Source organism: Sciurus vulgaris (genome assembly GCF_902686455.1).
Source record: "Sciurus vulgaris genome assembly, chromosome: 10".
NCBI lineage: Eukaryota > Metazoa > Chordata > Mammalia > Rodentia > Sciuridae > Sciurus > Sciurus vulgaris.
The window spans coordinates 99865593-99888112 of record NC_136470.1 but is presented as its reverse complement, the minus strand read 5'-3'; the positions used below and the strand labels follow the sequence as shown (position 1 = coordinate 99888112).

The window sequence follows — 22520 nt, the reverse complement described above, 5'->3', positions numbered from 1 at the left end:
AAGCACTTGCCTCCCACGTGTGAGGCCCTGAGTTCAATCCTCAGCACCACATGAAAATAAATAAATAAAATAAAGGTATTGTGTCCATCTACAACTAAATATATATATGTATAAAAGAAGTAATCATTAAAAATAAGATTTTTATCATAAACACATTAAGCTGATTCCTGATATTTAAATAAGCTTTTTGAAATTATTCATAATTTTAGGGAACTCACATGCTTCCTCCCTAAACCCCAGTTTGCTAAAGTTGGGCATTCAAACACTTTTTGAAAATGATAATGCATCCCTGTGTGCTTTCAGCAGATTTCGCCAAGTATTCTCAAAGCGCCTAGCAAATAGTAATTCATTTTCACTCTCATGGTCTCTGTGTCATTTGAAGCCAGAAGATGCCATGATGGTTTTAATACTGCACTCCCAACTCTGATCTACGTCATAAATATTCCCCTCCACATTTTATAGCTTATAGAGTCCAGATCAAGCAAGGTCACACTAACAAAAATTCAGAACAAGGATGGCAGATAGTTTCATCTCACCATGATCACTTGTTGATTGGTGGTGGCTGTCACAGGTTCTGTGGTGAGAAAGATTCTGAGGCCATGCGTGGCTCAGCAGGATGGAGTATGATGATTAATACTAATGTCTTCCATCAGCACGGGGAGGGAAGAGCTTTATCAATTAAACTTCAGTGCGTGAGCTATCTGAACCTCTGTTGTAAACAGAAAATAAGAGCAAGCTGGAACAAACTTTTATAAGGTCTTTAGTGGGTTGTACTATAAATACAAATCATTCTCAAGTTATTTAAGAAATATTTATTAAACATTAGGACAACAGAGTTTTCCCCACTGTTCAAGTTGATTTTAGTGGCTTTTCTTTCTTCCCTCAGTTTTGCAAATGACTTTAGGTGAGACGGGTTGATTTTCTAGCTGTAGAGGATTGACGGCGGACATGAATGTGGAATGCCTGTGTATTTGGTGGTAGGGCCAGTAAAGAACATACTGTATTGTTACTTTGTGTTCTCTCCTTTTAGTCTTCTAGGTTATAAGACAGAAATCAGCAGAGTATTCAAATCAAAATTGTGTTTCCACGTTTTACAGAGTCATATATGGTGAAAAGGGAAATGGACATAATGGAAAAAGCTCAAGTTTAAGATTTGCTGACAAATATATAGTTTTCACATCTTCTGAGAACTGGAAATATTTTTGACACCAGCTGTGTTAGTGTGAGGACTGCTCTTCCATATTTTATAGTAAATACTCTTAGTAAGCATTTATTGAATAAATACTGTCCACTAGCCATTGGGATGATAGAGCATTTGCCAATCTACTTTGTTTAATGAACCTAATTTTTTAATTTTATTATAGTGCCAAAGAAAAGAATATGAAGGAATGTGGGGCTTAAGTGAGCAGCAAAGACATTTCCAGAATATTCACATTGAAATGTTTTCATTAATTGGTCAAGTTACTTTCTCTTTATTCTATAAGGACTACAATTTTCCATTAAAAATAATAATATTCCCGGAGAAAACAAGAACATCTTTTTTTTTAACTGTTGTTACAATTATTATGTTATCAAATGCATGCGTTTGTTGCAGTTATTTTGGACAATTGTGTTCACCATTGTAGCCACCACTCTAAAAAGACCCGAAATGTTTTCATTATATCCAGAAAGTTTCTGTATAACATTTCCCAATCAATTCCATCTCTCATCTTCCTTTCCCTGAGTAGTCACTTCTGATTTCATTATCTATCCTTCGTTTAGCTTTTCTGGTACTTCATTTAAGTACAAATATTTAGTGTATGCTCTTTAGCGATGGGATTCTTTTTGCCCAACATAATGACTAGAAGATTCATTCATGTTAGTTGGACACAGTAGCAAATGCCTGGGCAGCTTAGTGAGACCCTCAAAATTTAGAGACCTTGTCTCAAAGTAAATGAAAAGGACTGGGACTGCAGCTCAATGAGTTCAATCCTCAGGGGGCAAAGGTCATCCATGTTGTTATATGTATTGATAATATGCTATTTCTTTTTATATAAATATACCAGTTTTTGATTATTCATTCTCCTTTTGATGGACATTTAGCTTATTTTCAGTTTTTCCAGTTTTAGCTATTATGGGCAATGTGGATATAATCTTTCTTGCAGAAATCTTTGGTGAACATAAATTTTTATTTCTTGGAGATAAATATTTGGAACTAAAATTTCTGGATCATATATATATGTATATACATATATATTACATATATGTAGTTATAAAAACTATATATACATATATATAATATAAAAACTGTAAAACCACTCCCCAAAATGATTATATCATTTCATATACCCATTAACAAAGAATAAGAGTCCCAGTTACTTCCCATATATGAGAACATTTACAGATGTCATCTTTAAAAGTTTAGCCATTGTGGAAATTGTGAAACAGTATCTCTGAACAGTTTTAATTTGCATTTCCCTGATGAACAGTGATTTTAAATACACTGACATATAAATACTTGCATTTATTTTATTTTAAAATGTTATCTGCTTAAGACTTTTTTCTTTTGCCATTTAAAAACTTGGGTTTCTCATTTTTTATTGACTTTCCTTTTCTCATTGAATTATCTTGGAATCTTGGTAGAATATCAATTGACTAAATTTTTGGGTTGATTTCTGAACCCTATTCTGTTCTTTTGTTCTGTGTACCCATTCTTGTGACAACACCACACCCCATTCTCTTGATTATTGTAGTTCATTAATGAGTCTTGACTTTAATTTGGAGTCAGTTCTCCAAATTTGCTCCCTACCCAGATTGTTTGGTTATATGTAAATCTTCTATTTCCATATATACTTGGGATCATCTTGTTAATTTTTACACAAAAGCCTGCTATAATCATGTTGGAGGATGGTGTTGAATATATAAAAGAGATTTTGAGAAGACCTGACATCTTAAAAATATTGTCTCTTGATGCAGGAACATGGTATATCTCTGCATTCCTTTGGATGTTTTCTGCTTTCATTCAGCAATGTTCTGCAGTTTTTATCCTAGATACTTTGTGCATTTTTCGTTAGTTTTCCAGATACTTAAGTTACTGATGCCATTATAAATTTAATTTTATAATTCAATTTAAAAATTTTTCTTTGCAACATCAAAAAAAAAAAAAAAAGATAGTCACATATAGACCTGGTAACATGTAACTTTGCTAAATTAACTTATTATTTCTAATAGAATTTTTTCTTCTAGAGTTCATAGAGTTTTCTATGTGAATAACCATATCCTCTATAAGTCATAAGTTGTCTAATATTTATGTTCTTTATTTTTTCTTTGCCTAATTGCAATGACAAGGTCTTCCTGCTGTAATATAATAGAAATGATGCAAGTGAATATACTTGCTTATTCTCACATTTAGAAGAAAATGATAAATATTTCACCATTGATTAAGATGTCAACTGTAGATTTTGTAGGATTTTTTGGTTTCTTTCTTTCTTTTTGAAGAAAAGTACATAACTTGAAGATTTCTTCTTCATTTGTTGGAAACTTATCATGAAGATAGCAAAATTTTTGTCAAATATTTTTTCTTATCTGTTGAGATGATCTTATAGGATTTCTCTTCATTATGTTAATATGGTATATTAAGAGATTGATTTTTCAGATGTCATACCAACTTTTCATTCCTATAGTAAAACTTAGTCACAATATATTATCCTTTCTTTGCTCTAAAGTCCTTTTATTTACTACTGAATTTGATTTTCTAGTATTTCTTAAGGATTTATGCATCTATATTCATGCAGAATGTTGTTTATCTACTATGAAACAAAGTGTGTAAAATTGTTATTATTTCTTGCAAGTTTGGTAAATCGTCAGAGAAGCCATATGAGTACAGAGGTTTAATACAGAGAATTGATAACAAATGCAATTTCTTGAAAAAAATTAACATTATTTTATTATGTAATTATTCTTGGCAAAATTACTTTTTATGGAATTTGTTTTAACAAGTTTTTTAATTAACTGATATAAACTTGTTTAAAATACTTCCACATTATCTTGTTATTGACTATAATGATGGAGCCTCCATTTCTCATATTTACGAGTGTTTCCTAAGAAGTAACTTTTTTTCAGGGAGTAAATTGTGTCTTTTTAAAAATTTTAATTTGTTCTTATTAAATATACATGACAGTAGAGTGTGTTTTGACATATTATCATACATGGAGTATAATTTACTCTAATTAGGAGCCCATTCTTGTGGTTGTACATGACATGGAGTTTCACTGGTCATGTATTTACATATGAACAAAGGAAAGTTATGTCTGGTTATTCTACTCTCTTTTCTAATACCATCTCCACTCCCTTCCCTTCATTCCCCTTTGTCCAATCCAATGAACTTCTATTCTTCCTTCCCCTATCCTTGTTGTGTGGTTATCATCCAAATATCAGAGAGAACATTCCGTTTTTGGCTTTTTGGGACTGGTTTATTTAGCTTACTATGATAGTCTCTAGTTCCATCCATTTACTGGCAAATGTCATAATTTCATTCTTCTTTATGGCCAAGTAATATTCCATTGTGTACCCTAAAATGCAAGAAGTAAAATCAAGAATTAATAAATTGGATGATATCAAACTGAAAAGCTTCTTTGTAGCAAAGGAAACAATCAAGAACATGAAGAGAGAGCCTACGGAGAGAGAGAAAAATCTTTGCCTCCTACACCTCAGATAGAGTATTAATTTCCAGGGTATGCAAAGAACTCAAAAAACTTAACACTGGTACAAAAACAAAAATAAAAACAAAAACAACCCAATCAATAAATGGTCAAAGGAACTGAACAAACAATTCACAGAAGAAGAAATACAAACGGTCAACAAATATAAGAAAAAGTGTTCAACATCTCTAGAAATTAGAGAAAGGCAAATTAAAACTACACTGAGATTTCATCTCACTTCAGTCAGAATGGCAATTATGAAGAATATAGGTAACAATAAATGTTGGCGAGGATGTGGGAGAAAGGCACACTCATACATTACTAGTGGGACTGCAAATTGGTGCAACCACTCTGGAAAGCAGTATGGAGATTCCTCAGAAAACTTGGAATGGACCCACCATTTGACCCAGTCATCCCACTCCTCAGTTTATACCCAAAGGACTTACAATCAGCATACTACAGAGATACAGCCACATCAATGTTCATAGCTGCTCAATTCACAATAGCCAGATTGTGGAACCAACCAGATGTCCTTCAATTGATGAATGGATAAAGAAAGAACTAACTTTGGATATTGTTTTTTTCTCCATTATTCATGTCCTGTATTAGATATATTTATCTTTTTATTTTTATTATTTATAGTTTCTCTACCTGCTTTATTTATTCTCTGTTTTTCTAGTTTCATAAAGGAACAACTTGGAACATTGTATCCAACTTTCTTCATTTCAAACTACAAGTTTCCCTCTAAGTACTGCTTTATATTCCACACATTTAAAAATATTTTATCTGCATTATCATTTAAATTTTTTTAAATTTCCCTCTAGTCTCCTCTTTGTCTCATGGATTATCTAAATGTAGGCTGGTTTATTTCTAAATATTTGAGGATTTTCTATGTAACTTATTTATTTCTATTTTATTTTGTGGTTAGTTTTTATACTCGGTTAATTTGTAATATCTGTTATTTGTTGAGACTTGGATCATCATATGGTTTGTGAGTTCTAGTTTCTTAACTTTGAAATATTTAATAGGATAGTATTTTGTTGTGGAGACTGTTCTGTGTTTTAGAATGTTTAGGAAAATCTCTAGTTTCTATCTACCGGATGCCAGTTACTCATTTGCAGTTGTAATGAACCAAAGAAGTCTCCAGATAGTGCCAAATGTTCACCAGAAGGCAAAATTACCTCTGACTGAGAAAAGCTGATCTAGGTGAATGTCCTGATCAGAATGCAGAATCTGCAGGTGGTGGGGATGGTGGTCTGTAAATACCCATCAGGTCAAATTAGTTATTAGTAGTGTTCACATCAGACCTATCTCTACTCATTCTTATCCTTCAAATATCGATTACTAATCTAGCCACCTAAAAAAACTTTAATTATGATAGTGTACATGTATATTTTTCCCTTAAGTAGTAACGATTTCTTTTCTTTTTTTTTCTTTTTTTTTTGGAGAGGGGGTACACTGAGAACTGTACCTAGGAGAGCTTTCCTACTGAACTTCATCCCCAGGCCTTTTTATTTCGTATTATTTCATTTTTTAGTTGCTAAGTCTGGCCTAGAAATTGCTATTCTCCTGCCTCAGCCTCCTGAGTAGCTGAGATTATAGGCATTTGCTACATACCCAGCATTAGTAACAATTTTTAATGTATGTATTTCAAAGTTTGTTATTAATATATATTCAGTGTTGTTATTAGGTATATATATTATATATATATATATATATGCACATATGTAAAGCATAACTATGTTCAGAATTGTTATTTTATGTTAAAATGAGTATCTTACCACTGCAAAATTTCCCCATTTATCTTAGTTATGCTTTTCTTGAAGTCTGTTTATATTAATGGGGTCAATTGTGGCTTAGTGTTAGCATTGTGTGTTCTTTTTAGTCTTTCACTTTTAGTTTGCTCGTCTTTGTTTTCAAAGTATGTTTCTTTTAAACATAACAGTTTGATCTTGAATTTTTTAATACAGTTATCATATCTTTGTTGTTGAAATTTCTCAATTATTTATGCTTATTAACTTCTGTATAAACTATGTTCTTTAACATTTTTATCATGGTGTCTTTGTTGGGTAATTCCAACATTTGAGCTATGTCCGAATTTGCTTCTATGTACAATTTTATCTCTAGTCACACATTTTTTTGTCTGTCTGGTAATTTTTCATTGTTTGAAAGATTCTTTTTTTGTATAATAGAATAGTAAAAATTAAAGTAATAATATCTACTTTATTTTTAATCTGCCTACCTGATAGAGACTGAGTTGATATGATATATAGTTGTCCTGTGTTGTGCTTTATTTCAACATTAATTTAATTTAGTTTTCCACTGTCTTTAAATGCTCTGGGGATTGAATGGAGAGTTTCCCTTCTACTGGTCTTGGAATCAGAGCAATGTCAAGACTCCAAGAGATCTGCCCAGGCTTCAGACTGGGTCACCAGCTTTTGGAACTGTGGGGTAGCCTAATTTCCAGCCTTGTTCCAGATTTTGGGGTCTCTGGAGAGTTGTCTTTGCTCACAAGCTCTGTGCCATGCTTTCTGATCCTTGGAAGACCTCTTTCACACCTGTCATCCCTCCTCTAGCCTTTGAAGGGCTGCAGATCCATAATCTATGAGGACACAGAATGCCTTCATGTTTCACTTTAGCTCTTCTGACTCGTCCTCACCCTTTGGTAATTGAAAGTGAAATTGTAATTCTGTGTGTGTGTGTGTGTGTGTGTGTGTGTGTGAGAGAGAGAGAGAGAGAGAGAGAGAGAGAGAAAGAGAGAGAGAGAGAGAGAGCTCACGCTCTGATTCTTTGAACTTTCCTCAGATGTTAACACTCTCTCTGCTTGCTCTTCTGCTCTAAGACAACCTACTTTGAAGGCGTTTTGCACTTGAACGAAGCTGTGCACACCACAAAGGGGGCTATCTCATAGTTCTAAATCTTTGGCACCATCTCCCTACTCTCTTCACTTGGTGAATGTCCATGTGCAAAAGTTGGCAGATGGGTGCAGTGCATAGAATCCCTCCCAATTATCATCTACCATGTCAGCCTATGCGTGGCTCTTAACCGTTCTTAAAATTTGTGTTTACTACCTATTTCTCTCCTTCTAGGATCTCTCTCATATATCTTCCTCAGTAGCTTACCGTCTCTCCTCTGTGAAGGATTAAACACTTTCTGAACACTAGTCTTTTTTTTTCTTTAGGTTTTATTGTGATGAATTTTAAAAATTAATTTTTGTAGCTTATCTGGTATTTTGTTCTTTTTATAATTGGTGTGGGAATGGCAGTCTTTTATAACTTTCTCCTCTGATTGGAAAAGAAACTTCATGTATTATATTATTAATTAAAAATGCCTCCCTTTATGCATAAGATCTCTGGTGTAGGTGAAAATGATATGTGTAGACCAATTACAACTCCCTATTCTCACTAGAAAGTGTTTACAGGAAATTAGATTTTTTTGTTGTTGTTGTTCTCCTCTGAGTTTAGCAAACTGGATTTTCTAGTACTTAAAACATGAAGGATACTGGAGCAGAGCATCTCAGTGACTCATGCTCTCCTTCTGGTTTCTTGAAATTCAAATTTGGAAACATTTGATAGAAATATTTTGGTGCTCTGAACTGTGATGGTGTATATAGGACCCTAATTGTCACTGACTCATTCAAAAAGATGTTTTTCTTTGCATTCTATTTCCTCCTCCTTTACTTACAAGAAGTGCATTTATTACTTAAGGAAGATTTGTAATTACACTTATTGTTATTATTTTACTTTACAATTTAAGATATCCTCATTTTAAAAGCCATACATTTTCAGTTATTATATAATTATGCAATTCATCTAGTTCCAAATTTTATATATTATTTTAGCATTTTCTTTTAAATTATTGTTTTCATCTGCTTAATTATTTGCACTGCTCATTTAATACAATCCAGGTAATTTATATAAGATTTTTGGTATGCTTATCCAAACATATTCAAACATCCTAGTGTATGTGTGTGTTTATTAATATACATGCACATATTTTAATAGGATTTCTTTATCAATATAAAGCTTTTGGTGTTAACCGACACTCTGAAATAGAGCAATTTTGTAACTTGTTTATCTCATTCAATACCCATATACTCTTTTATATATCAATAGCCTATTTTTCTTTCTGTTGTGGGAATTGTCATATTTATAACTTCGATAGATCACCATAGCAATTTGATCAGGCACCTTGCCCTGATTGAATTCTGTCTGGACAAGGATTAAGTAGCCATTTGACACACATTTATTTTCCTTTGGTGCATATAAATCTTCCATCCTTGGAATGGAGAATGGATGTCTTCTTTCTATATTAATTTTATTTTTTAAGCATAAGCTTGCAAAATTTTCAGAGTAATTCCCATTCCTAAAATCTCCTTTATTGGTTTTATATTGATGAGTATTCTTGGTCTAATGGAAAACAAGATTGCGTAGAATTTGTGATGAACTGCTTTTTTTCTTTTCTTTTCTTATATCGTGAGTATAGTTTAGTCTGATTGTCCAGGGTTAGATGGGACCCAGTGGACCTTATGCTCTGTAGCTGATTTATGCTTCTGGGTTGGCTAAGTACAGATGGAGCTTGAAATATTGTATACTATTGCCAAACAAATTGGACAAAAGTAAATCAGATATGGAAGACCTGATTAGGTTAAACTTGAAACAATATGGAGAGACTTATCCAAGTTTTTGAAAATAGTTTCTTCTTCAACAGCGACTCCTTTGGCATTAAAAATGATCTCTGGGGCTGGGGTTGTGGCTCAATGGTAGAGCACTTGCCTAGCATGTGTAAGGCACTGGGTTCGATTCTCAGTACAACATATAAATAAATGAGTAAAATAAAGTCTATCGACATCTAAATTTCTTTTTAAAAGGCAAACGTTCTAAAAAAAAAAAAAAGAAAAAGAAAATGAACTTTGATACCTAAATCCTTACGTGGCTGGCAAGTTAGATTTTCCTTTACAGCAAAAACATATGCAAAAATACAAAATATGTACAAAAGAAAAAAGCGAAGACCTCTGTCACTTGAGACCTGCCATTCTGCACCAGTACAACATGACATGTGATCAATTCCATGCAGACTCCAGGGAAAATCTTCATATCTTTAACCTTATATTACAAAAATCATAGGAGACTTCCCACAAGTGTGGCAAAGGTTTGAGGATTTTGCCTTCATCAACATCAGAAATTGACACTGCTTTCTTGTATAAGAAGGATTTGAGAGGCAGAGAGGCCTCATAGGAACAAAAGACACCTTCCTTACTTTGTCAAATGCTTCCTTCCAGACCAGGAGTTCACAACAGATTTTGCAGTATGATGAAGTATTATTTTTCAGTAGTGAAGAGAGTCCTTTATTCTGTTTGTTTTCCTTTTCAAGTTCATGATTCTGGAGATACTAGAAAAATAGTATGAAACTTAAACAGTTGCATAATGATAGCTGGGGGATTTTACACTAAGAAATCAATTATATTTACTTTGAAACACGCATATATGTATATTGAGAGGTAATTTAGGTGAAGTATGATATCAGTTTCTTTCATTGGTAGTAAAATGGGCATTAAATACAAGAATTGAAAGTAGTTGTGGTTTTATTTTTTAAAGTTTCCTTTAAATTTCCAAAAAATTAAATGCAAACATCACACCTTAAGTAGTGAATTTAAATTTTACTAGTCATTAATTTTAACACATTTTAATAGCTGACAGAATATTTTCAAAGAAAATAACTCTTTGAAAGACACAAAACTAATTTTAATTTAAAAATTTGACAAATAGTGAAATATATTCAAATTTTATATATTTATATTAAGTTCTTATTAGTACATTATAGTTACAGATAATAGCAGGTTTTGTTGTGACATATTCACAAATGCATATAATATAATGTGCTTCATTTCATTCCCTGGTACTTCCCCTTCCCCTAATCTATTGCTTTTCCTTCCATTTATTTGCAGAAAGAAATCAACAAAATTACACTATGTGCACATATGAATATATCACGAGTCCTAATTTATGCCTAATTATCACGCACCAATTAAAAGTTCTGTATATTTTTGAAAATAATTAAATTACTTTTAATTATTTAAATTATTCCCATCAACAGAATATAAACTATATTAAATCATGATCATTATAATTAATTATCAGTGTTTCTATTGCAGTGAAATGAAGAAAAAATAAATTTATGTAATAATATATTAAATTGTGAATTATGTTTATTTGTAGTCTATTACACATTAAAACCTTACCAGATAACCATGGGATAGTTTTGATTATCTTTGATATTTTTTAAACTTTCAATATATAAAACCATAGCTAATACAGGTTTATTTATTATAAAAAGCATATTTGTCAAAGTACAAGGATAAATATAATTTAACTAAAAATACATGAGCTTGATTTATAGAATTTAAATTTTAAATGTTTAGTGGTTAATATTTAATATGAAATTTTAAATATTTAATTATGGTATGTGACTCTCATTGGGTCTCTAGTTCTATAAATATTGGTGGCAGTATTACTTCTAATCCCAAAATAAAATTGAATGTTGACTGGTCATTTTAAATTAAAGGGTCTTCTTTAATTTCCATAGGCATGATATTAGTATCATACAATAAAATATTCTATGTTATAAATACACTTACAGAATTATTTAGCAATTGGAAAGTGATATAGTGTTAGAAAATTGCTTTAAAACGTGACCCAAAAGAAAAAAAATCATTGAATTTTTCTTGTTTTTATATACATCGTGGAATTCTATATATAAGAAGAGGAGCATATTTGCTCCACTTTTAAGTCTTGGCAAATGTCTATTTCATTTGATCAATAATTTTGTTTTCATCTTTGTCTTAAAATATATTTTGAAAACTGTTTAAAAATTCTTGAGGTGAGAGCCAGGGAGTCAAAGCTGGCTCCTAGTCCAGTCTGTCCCTCAGTTGCCCCCCTCCTCTTCTTCCAACATGACAGATGCCGCTGTGTCCTTAGCCAAGGACTTCCTGGCTGGTGAACTGGCCGCGACCATCTTCAAGACTATGGAGTCGGTTGAGCTGCTGCTGCAGGTACAGCACGCAGCAAGCAAATCACCGCAGATAAGCAATACCAGGGCAGTACAGACTGTGTGGTTCTTATCTGCAAGGAGCAGAGAGTTCTGTCCTTCTGGCGTGTTAACCCGGCCAATGTCATCAGATACTTCCCCACACAGGCTCTCAACTTTGCTTCGAGGATAAATACAAGCAGATCTTCCTGGGTGGTGTGGACAAGAGGACCCAGTTTGGATGCTACTTTGCAGGGAACCTGGCATCAGGTGGTGCCGCAGGGGCCACATCCTTGAGTTTTGTGTATCCTCTTGATTTTGCCAGAACACGTCTAGCAGTTGGGATTGCAAAAGCCTGAGCTGAAAGAGAATTCAAAGGCCTCAGTGACTGCATAGTTGAGATCTACAAATCTGATGGGATTAAGGGCCTGTCCCAAGGCTTTAATGTGTCTGTGAAGGGTATTATCATCTGCCGAGCTGCCTGCTTTGGTATCTATGATACTGCAAAGGGAATACTTCCAGATCCCAAGAATACTCACATCTTCATCAGCTGGATGATCACATAGTCTGTCACTGCCCTTGCTGGGTTGATTTCCATCCAGTTGATACCGTTCGCTGCCACAGAATGATGGAGTCAGGGGAGAAGAACTGATATCCTGTACCCAGGCACAATTGACTGCTGGAGAAAGATTGCTTGTGATGCAGGAGGCAAAGCTTTTTTCAAGGGTGCGTGGTCCAGTGTTCTCAGAGGCATGGGTGGTGCTTTTGTGCTTGTCTTGTATGATGAGGTCAAGAAGTTCACTTAAGTTATTTTCTAGGTCTTCCCCCACCTGTGAACAGCATATTGTATTATATAACATATGTCCAGCATTCTGGACAGACTCTTGGCTGTTTATCAGTGGCAACTGTTTTACTCGTGGAAAATAGGAAGCAATAATATTCATCTGACCAGTTTTTTCCATGGTGATGGTGATAATAATGATGGGACTCAATTGTATTTTTTATTTCAGTCACTCCTGACAAATTACAAATTTGAAGAAATAAAAGTATTTAAAAACATAAAAGAATTCTTAAGGCATCATACAGGGGTTAGGACCATGTGTTTTAACATGAGATTGATATGTGTTTCAACTTGATATTTATCCTAACTTTTTGATGTGAGGCAAATTATTTAGCCAACTAAAAGTCTTGATTTTCTCATTTTAGAAATGACAGTAATGCTACTAACACTGATCTCATAGCATTAGAGTAAGGATTAAACAACAAAATGTATTTTGCTTAGCACAGTGCTTAACTCAGAAGTAGCACTCAATAAACAGTTACTTAAGAGTGTCAGGCAGCATTAGTCTTGGGTTATAAGAAGATCATTTTAATAGGAAAATAGTCACTTTATTTATGGAAATAGGTGATTGATAACTTTTAGAAAGTCCTTTTTCTCCTGGGCCTTCAGTTGAGACTAGCTATAGTTTGAAGTATACCTTATCTTTCTTTCTACTATTAGTTCCTGACAATTCTGGTTTGGAGATAATGAAGCTGAGACATTTTCCAAGTCTTTCCTTGGATGTTTGTGATAAAATATCATTGTCCTTTTGAGCTGGGGTGGGCTGGTAGTGAGAGAAAAAGAGAAAAGAGGAAGAGATAACAAGGGAAGAATATTAAAAACTGAAGAAAGAAAATACTGGTTACATAAAAACAATAGACAATGGGAGAAAGTGTTCTAACTTTTAAAGTAAAGTCTAGAAACTACATAATGTAAGTCATTTTTAGTATTAGAGATAAGAATAGAAAATATATAAGATATACATGAGAAAACTGAAGGTCAGAGAGAATTAGAAGATAACGTAAAAACTAGTAAGGTTTTACCGCTCATCATCTGAAGATTTCCCTTCTGGTACCATTGAGTCAGATATTATTAGATTTTGTGTGTGTGTGTGTGTGTGTGTGTGTGTGTGTGTGTGTTTAGAGTATATATGTGATATACACAGCAATTAATCAACAGAAAAATAGGTCTTTTGATTTTTTTGCAGTGTGACATAATATTACATAAATGAAAAGCACTCTAATTACTAAGAAAAATTGTGGTGGCTTAAGCTGCTCATTTTGAACGTCCATTGGGTGAGACTCCTGGATCTTAGTGCACACATCACTGTACTTAGTGCTCTGGATTACTAGAAAGATATCCAAATATGTTCAGCCTAGTCTAGAAAATGAATATGGTGTGGGTTGTGTCTTCTTGGTCTCTCTGACTTGAAACCTTGAGTACTTTCAGCACTCTTCTCTCAGGCTCACGCTCTAACACATGTAAGATTCTTGCATCATCCCTGTTGTTTCTTCACAAGTTTCTCATGAAAACTGTAGCCTATTTTTTCCCATAGTGACAGTGTTTTCCAGCCCCCAATTCCATATGCTATAAGAGAAGCAGCAAATGCTATCAAAGGTAAGAAAGTAATACAATGTGTGCCATTGTGCAGACCAGATGCCCGTGAGACAGGGTGGATTCTGATGCGAGGTTCTGTTGTTTGTTCTCTGAGGGTGAAGGTACTAGAGACAGGTTTGAAATCTTGTTTAAAGTTGACCTCCTACAGCAGGTTTGCAGGTTAACAAGTAGAAGACAATCATCTTAAGTAAGTAATAAGTAGCCTTTCCCTCTGGGAATGGGGGCTGTAAAGAAGCAATTCCCACAGCAATTTATAGAGAGAAATATATCAGGGGAGCTAAAGAATTACTCCTGAGACCCATTAAATTTGAGAAAGATGGAATCTGTTCCAGTGATGTATAGCTTATGTGCCATGCATGTATTTTTGACGTTGTGTGCTACAAATACAAATTCATCTTCATGATATAGGAAAAGGCAAAAGAAAATCTTTGGCAAATGTTCTTTTATTAAAAAGGTGAATTGTTCCTCAACAGGTTGGTCGAAGTCAGGCACATAGGCGTGGGGGGTAGAGTGTATCATTGACAAGAGGTTTTTTGCATGGAAGTTTGTAACTCAAAGTAAAAATAAAACAGTAGCAATAATGAAATGTACAAACAGAAAACATATTCGCCCTGTTAAAGAAGAATTTCCTCATTGAAGTGCTGAGGGCTAAGAAACCATATTCTTATTGAAAAAAAAAGGGGGAAGACATAGATTCCACCAAATGGCAAGAATCTGGTTAATGCACTGAGAGGAAAAGACTTACCAGGACAACCTTCCTGTGATGGACTAAGATGCAGCTTCATGTGTCTGTGAAGAATTTTTCATCTCGTCTCATGTCTAGCAGAGTGAAAGCAAGAATGAGTGGGACACAAAGTTTCTTTCTTCTAGGTAACCGATTTAATTCTCTCATCCATATCTGCTTTTCAAAAACAAGAAAACTGAGGAAACCCTAGCTCCAGAGTTTGGATCCCCACTAGCATATACTGCTGGTATTAAAAGTAAGACATAAATATTTGGTTCAATCTAACAGTAAATTCTTGGTTAGAATAGATATTAAGGCTTAAAAAAACACACATGATTTATTATTTTGTGGACCAGAAAAGAGAGGTCCTGGTTTGTAACTCTGTTTTATCATTTATTAGTTATGTGCCCTTGGGCAAGTACGTTAAACTCTCTGTACCTCAGTTTCATTATCTATAAAGTGTGGAAAATAATACTAGCTTCCATACCCCATAAAGCTTTAGAAGGAGAAAATGTGACAAAGTATGTAAAATTGATTTGAAACTGTGAGTGTTATGCAAATCTGTGCTTTTGTTGTTGTTATTATTTTGGAAAGATAACTGGTAGAGAGATACTCAATAACCCAAGAATGATGCAATAAAAAGGTTATTTTTATGCTTATATGAATTAAAATTATTCAGAAACATGATTTTAAAGATCAAAGGAGATAGAAGTTTGCCTTTGCAATGAAAATGAAAATTAAACACACTTAAGAGCTCCACATAATAAGATAACATATGGGCTTGAAGCAGAGGTGTCCCCTGAAAATTCTTAGGGCTTTTTATTCCTTCAATTAAAGAAAAGAAAGAAAATAAAGCTTGTAAACAAGACAAGATGTGGGTATCTAAGACACAAAGGAATCCCTTACTACGCAAGTACACAAGTATATTTTTAGCATATATTCTTCAGACTCTCTAAAATGAATATAATATTTTTGTTCAACGAATTGTAAACCACTCACCCATATTGTTACCAAGTCCCCATGCTCCCCAAAGGAAATAATTATATGAGATTTTTGTCTTCCTTGGGATCAAAGAAAATATAATGAAGGAATGAAAACTAATTTAATTTCTATAGCAGATTTTTAAAAAAATATTACATTTGAAATAAAATTTGAGTTCCAGTTTTATGATTTCTTGCTTTTTAAAATATTAGGTCTTTTCCCTAGGTTTCCAAATAATGAGAAAAGTAATGCTTTTATCTTTGTACCCATCACTGACAATGACAAGTTTTCATTCTTAGAATTTACTGAATGAAGTTTCATGGTTGTTTTTTTTTCTTTAGCTGTTTTTAAAATTAGATATTTCACTTCTACAGATTAAAGGAATTTTCAATATTGGATAGCAAAGAGAAGGTCTGCTGTTTTCATAGCTGTGGCAAAGGAATGAGGAATCTGTGTAAAATTAATTATATGAGTCATTTGATCCAGAAGGGTCAAACTCAGAGTAGTTTCTCTCTTCCCGATTATCATTAGGATGAGATGTTAAGTCTTCTCCTGCCTTTGGATTTGAATTGGACTATAATTTATACCATTGACTCTCTTGTTTTTTCTGACCTTTGACTCAGACTGGAATATACCATTGTCTTTCCTTCGTCTCTGGGTCCTAAATGTCCCCCAAACATCCATGTGTTAAAAGCTTAGCCCCCAGCTTGGTGCTATAAGGAGGTGGTGGAAATTTTAAGAAGTAGGGCCTAGAGAGAGGTATTTTTGTCACTGATGGGAGGCTCTTGAAGGGGATAGCAGGAGCCCAGCCCTTTCTTTCTCTTTCCCTTGTGTCTCAGTGGTGAGGTAAGCACTCTACCATGTTCTGCGGTCATAAGCTTCCACCATCACTCCATGGAGCCAGTCAATACTGGGTTGAAACCTCTAAAACTTGAGGCAGAAGAAACCTTTTCTCTTTGAAAATTGATCATCTCGGAAATGTTTTACACCAGAGATGACTGACAGAATATCCAACTGAACAAATGCAGGTCTTAAACTTCTCAGCTTGTATAAATATTGTGGGGACAAATCACACACACACACACACACACACACACACACACACACACACACACAATCTTTTCCTATTTGTTCTTTTTCTCTAGAAATTGTAGATGAAATTGTATACTGATATGACAGGATTGTTGCTCAGTGGTGAATAGATCTTCAGGATGGGAGGATTATTTCTAAACTTACTAAGCAAGATTATTGTTAAAATTAGACTATTCCAGGTCTGGCAAGCACAGGGCCCAAAGTTCGGGACTAGTTCAGAAGATACCTTATACCAAAAAAAGTTGACTGAAGTTTGGTCAAGAAGGGATTTGTAATGGTCAATTTTGTGTGTCAGTGTGACTAGGCTAAGGGATGTCCAGATAACTAGTAAAACATTATATGTATGAGATTGTCACGAGCAGAAGTTCACATTTGAATCAATAGATTAAGTAAAGAAAATCTGCCCTTAAACACCAAAGGAAGCAGATATCATCCAACCAACTGAAGGACTAGAACACGACAACTGAACAAGATGAGGTCTCTCTCTTGTTGGACATCCATCTTCTCCTTCCCTTGAGCATTAGAGCTCTTTCCTTTAAGGCTCTTGGTTTCAGATTAGGAACAGATTAGAAATTAATGGGCTCCTCACTTCTTGGACCTTCAGGCTTGCACTGAATCATACACCAGCTTTCCTGGTTCTCCAGCTTGGAGATTGTATATCATGGGACATTTTGACCTCCATAACTTCATGAACCAAATCCTACAGAGATTTTCCTCTTTTGTCTAGTCCTATTAATTGTTTCCCTGGAGAATCCTAATACGCAAGTCTTTGCCAGTTCTTCCTCTTGTTCAAGGAAGGAAGAGACATTTTTTTTTTCCTTTTAGCAATAGAAATCCATCTCGCCTTCAGCTGTCTTTTGTTTCTTAGGGAACAATTATACTTTTTACTAGGGGATCCAGTTGAAAGAACTTCTAGATGTTGGGTGAAGTATGTTAGTTGCCACACTGAAGAAACTCTAGTCACAGAAGTATCCATTGTTTAATTTTGATTTCCAGACTTTTTAGATATAAAACAACTTGAGCACCCTAAAAAGATTTTGGCAACCAGTTTAGTTCTCTGTGACTCTAAGTCAGGAGGGTGAAAAAATTTTAGAAATTTTAGTATGTTTATGTGGAGAGTTGTAGCCAGAAACTGGAGGAAACTAGAAGAATTGAGGGTAAGGATTGAAAAAACATGTACAAGATGGTAGGATTTAGTCCAGCTAACAGGTAGATAACAAAAACTTCGAAATTAATAATCAGAAGATGGATCTTATAACCCCCAAAGGGTACATTATAGTTATCCTTTGAAACATAAATTTTCTCTCTACAGTCATTTCCCCTTTTGATTTTTATTTACAAGTTAGATTTGCCCTTACTTAATTTGGCCTGATAATTTAGATAAATGAATCAAGAATTATAATGAATAGCATAGATTTTTTTTTAGTTTACTTTGCTGGCAGTTTTAAAAGGAAATCTGAACTTTGACTTTTAAAAGCCCCTAAAGACCAGAAAGACAAACCAGTAATTTTGTCATCAGACTTCATTGCAATGCCTATTGGTTTGGGGGAAATTCCTTTCTTCTCAAGGTCCCCATAGTGTCCTGGGCTTTGCAGGAAGTGACTCCTTACTTATCTATAAGACTGAAAACCCTGTAAATCAGGTACCAGCTGGTTTTTCCAAGAGGGCTTTGTTTTTAGTTCCATAAAAATCAAACTTTATTCCTTAAAACTATGTGGTCATACCTGATTCTATACATCATTTTCAAATATGAAATCCCAAAGCCTTAGTTATATAACCAATTTTTCTAATTATGTCCTATGATAAGAAGGACAGATTCTTATTGAACATATGTAAATGAGTATACAGCCATGAAAATGAGAATATAGTTATTTGCATAAGTTTAGCAACAGTTCCCAATTCTAGAAGGATCAGGAAACAGATTAAAAATGATGCTTTATTTCCATCTCCAAAAGTACACTCTATTATGACTTACATGTAACTTAAAAGAAAGAGGGATACCTTAAATTCAGAAAATGAAACATTGAAGCAGGTCAATGCAGGAAAACAAATTCACTGGTTTATTTCTTCTTTATATTTTTACCTGAATTGTTTCTGGCAGATGGAACAAGTTAAGGTTACCTACTCAGTATGAGGGTTAACACTTTTCACCAATATTTATGGAGTTGATGGTTAGGGTTTTTCCTTTGTGTGATATGTAATCTTATAGAGTCTGTGGGTTAGAGTTTGGGTTAGACAGTGAGGAACATCAAACAACTGTCCGGGTGTATTAAAAAATGACCTGAGTAGATTAAATATTTAATCTGTTTTCTATTAGCCATTTTCTTTTTTTTCTCAGCCCCAAGTGGATACTTTGGGACATCCCTGAGTCCCTTGAGAAACTCTACGGGGCAGGCAGCTAAAGTTCTAGCATCTATGGGGAGATCAGGATCTGAAGCAGGAAAGGCAAAGTCTGGCAGAGTAGACAGAGGGATGAAGGAGGCAGGGGATTGAAGGAGATACACAAAAGATTCCAGGGAACTCATGAGAAAATCAAGTGGTAAAAGGAGAAAATAGGAGAAGAAGCAATTGGAAGAAAGCAGTCTTAGAGAAATCTTAAGTTTCTCAAAAATACCATTGATGTTCCAAATTATTCTTAGTGAAAGCATGCCAACAGAGGGGGAAGAGCCTGCGCTGTGGTGGCAGAGCATACTGTCAGCAGCAGCTCCAGGAGGGGAGAGGTTCAGTTGACTGAGATGCTCCCATGTTCTTAACTAATGGCATCCTGCAATCAGAGGGGCTGGGAACTCTCATAAGCCTCTTGGATGACTCATGGGCAGAGAACCTGGAATGACAATCCAATTTCTTAAACGTAGAGAAACTGAGGACTCTAACCCAACTTCTCACAAACAGAGAAGCTAAACTCTGAAGCAGGTTATCACAGAGAAGCTGGGGACTCTAAGGTAGTCTTTGCTTGCCTGGGAGTCCAACTGAACTTTTAATGGAAAGTCTTCACACAGAGCAAGAAAAAGCAAATGTCTAACGCAGGAGACTGGAGTTGAATCCTCACTTGTAACAAGGAGCTGATATTTCTGTATAGAAATATTCTTGCTAAAACAGGTACTTTTAAGCCTAGGGTTCTAGCACTGCCTCAGAGAATATTTATGAAATATTAAGAACCAGTATCTGTCCTCACCATGTCGCCACAGACCTGGAGCTCTGGTTCAGGAGTCAGGGGCAGCAGGGTACTGATCAGTCAGTCGGGGATGAAGACAATACCCACTTGGGACCCTGGGTGAGAGGTCTGGTGGCTCCACAACTGTTGGAAACATTATTTTGAAACTTGTTAAAATGGTAAAGAAAATTGTATTTAGGATTGTTGGGATAGATGTCAAGACATCCCAACAGGGGATAGAGATCAGGTTCAACAAGATTGTAGCCAAGCAGCAGGCTTGGAGTCAGGGGAGGCCAGTGGATCAAGATTACTAACAGGAGACATGGCAGGTAGACTGACCTAACAAGATTCTCGTTGAGGCCAGGCCAAAGTGACCAGCTATCAAGGGTGGGAGGATTCTCTCTAAACTGGCTTAGTCGCATTCTTGCAGAAACTGGGCAAACAGGGAGTAGGGACAAGTCCAGACCCAGTCACAAGGGGATTCAGAGCAGATTGACTAAAGTTTTGTCAAGGAGAAAGTTTGTCCCTCTGTGAGGGCTGTTTATCTCATTAGTATTAAATGGTACTATATTTTAAACTCTTTTCTGCCTTGAAAATTGAAAAATGGTACCCACATCTTTCCTTCCTTCCTTCCTTCCTTCCTTCCTTCCTTCCTTCCTTCCTTCCTTCCTTCCTTCCTTCCTTCCTTCCTTCCTTTTTCTTTCTTTCTTTCTTTCTTTCTTTCTTTCTTTCTTTCTTTCTTTCTTTCTTTCTTTCTTTCTTTCTTTCAAATGATAATAAAGGATGCTTAATTGACCATGTGAAAAAAGTATTTTTCTTAGTTTTAAGCTCTCTCTACATAGAATTTTAAAGCAAAAGTCTTCTAAACTGTGATGCTAAGGAGTAAAGCAATCCTTGTCAAACACATTCATTTATGGGACCATTCTAAATTTATTGAATTCTAAGTAATGTATCAAATATTGGAAACTTGTTTTTAATGTTTTTATATTAAAATTTGCTACAATTTACTATGAGTGACCAGTTTTCTATTTTATACATGAAAAGAAAATTAAATACATATATATGACATTTAAAAATTTTACATGTATATTTGAATAACACATTGAAATAGAGTTATGAACAATTCATTAAAGTAGATGATAATGGGCACATTTAAGATATTAAGATAGAAAGCATTGCACTGAAAGGGAACCTTAGTACTTTTTATGTCAATTTAATTATAGGTTTGTTTTAACCTGTTTTCTAATGGTTAATAGTGTTACGGAGACAACGCAACTGAGACAGGACTTTGGAAAAAGAAATTGCTGTGGGATTAAAAGTTAATGGTAGACTTGAATTGGATATATAACAGCAACTTTTAAGAGCATTGTTAATCTGTCACCATGTGAGTAGTATCTATATCTATGTTATTTGTAGGTAACTTCGCAGTGTCCAGGAACTGCTAAGTAAGTGCTTTCCATTAAGGAAAGAAAGAAAGAAAAAAAACAAAAAACTCTTTTTCCATTAAACAAATATTCAGTATTGTTAAGGCTTAAATCAGCAAGTGTTATTGAACACAAGCAAAACTTTTAAGGCATATAAAAATTAGACTTTTTAAATGTTCTTAGACTTTTAATGTTCCTTTTTGTGTTCCTAGCCTGACAGGGAGAAAAGACATAAATGTGAGTTAACTAATTCAAGGACAGTTCCCCCAAAATCATAAAATCACAGAAGTCTTAACTAAAAATAAACACTGATGCAAACACTGAAAAACTTATGGAGGTAAGGAAAGGAGGGATAACTACTGATGTGGCTGAAGTGGTGTGAAATTCAAACTCTTAGGGAAAAAAAAATGGAATTCTGTGGGTTCTTGAAGAGTGAACATAATTTTTGCATTCAGAAAGGAGAAGTACATCCAACTCATGGAAAATGAAACAAGGAAAGGTCTGTTCAAGAAAGTAGTTTGGTTATGAAATAAAGAATTTGAAAGGACTAGAAATAAGGCTTTTAAAACTTCTCTAAGGACCAAACAAAGCCAACCAACCAAACAAAAAGTGTCCGAGTTCACTCACTTGAGCTGAGTTTTCTCAGGGTTAAACCCTGAAGGGGACAGATATGACCTGTGACTATGAAGTATGGAATCAAAGGATATCTGAAAAAAATAACAGAGGATAAAAACAAGTGAAAATCAAAGTGGGCAGCACAGAAAATGACTGAAGTTAAAGGGGTGCCTTTAAAGATAAAAGGATGAAAGAAATGGTTTAGATGGACTTATAATAGAAGTTGGGGAGTTCTCCAGAGTGCTCATACATATGTAGTCAGAAAAGCCCTTAGAGAGACCTACAGCCTCATCTGTGGTTGAAGAGGGTGCTGCTAAGGACATCATGCATAGAGGTGGTATGCTAGTTTGAGAACAAAGTATCAAGAATTATAAATTTTAGGATGGGG

The 22520-nt window shown here is 34.5% G+C and overlaps 1 long non-coding RNA gene and 1 pseudogene across 2 annotated transcripts in view; one reads left to right on the top strand and one right to left on the bottom strand.

Moving 5' to 3' along the window:
• Positions 1-22520, bottom strand: part of LOC306670514 — a 1027288-nt gene that overhangs the window by 704238 nt on the left and 300530 nt on the right. The window lies entirely within an intron of this gene.
• LOC306670265 (ADP/ATP translocase 2-like) lies at positions 11632-12511 on the top strand (annotated as a pseudogene). Its single transcript has one exon. The product of its transcript is annotated as an ADP/ATP translocase 2-like (transcript).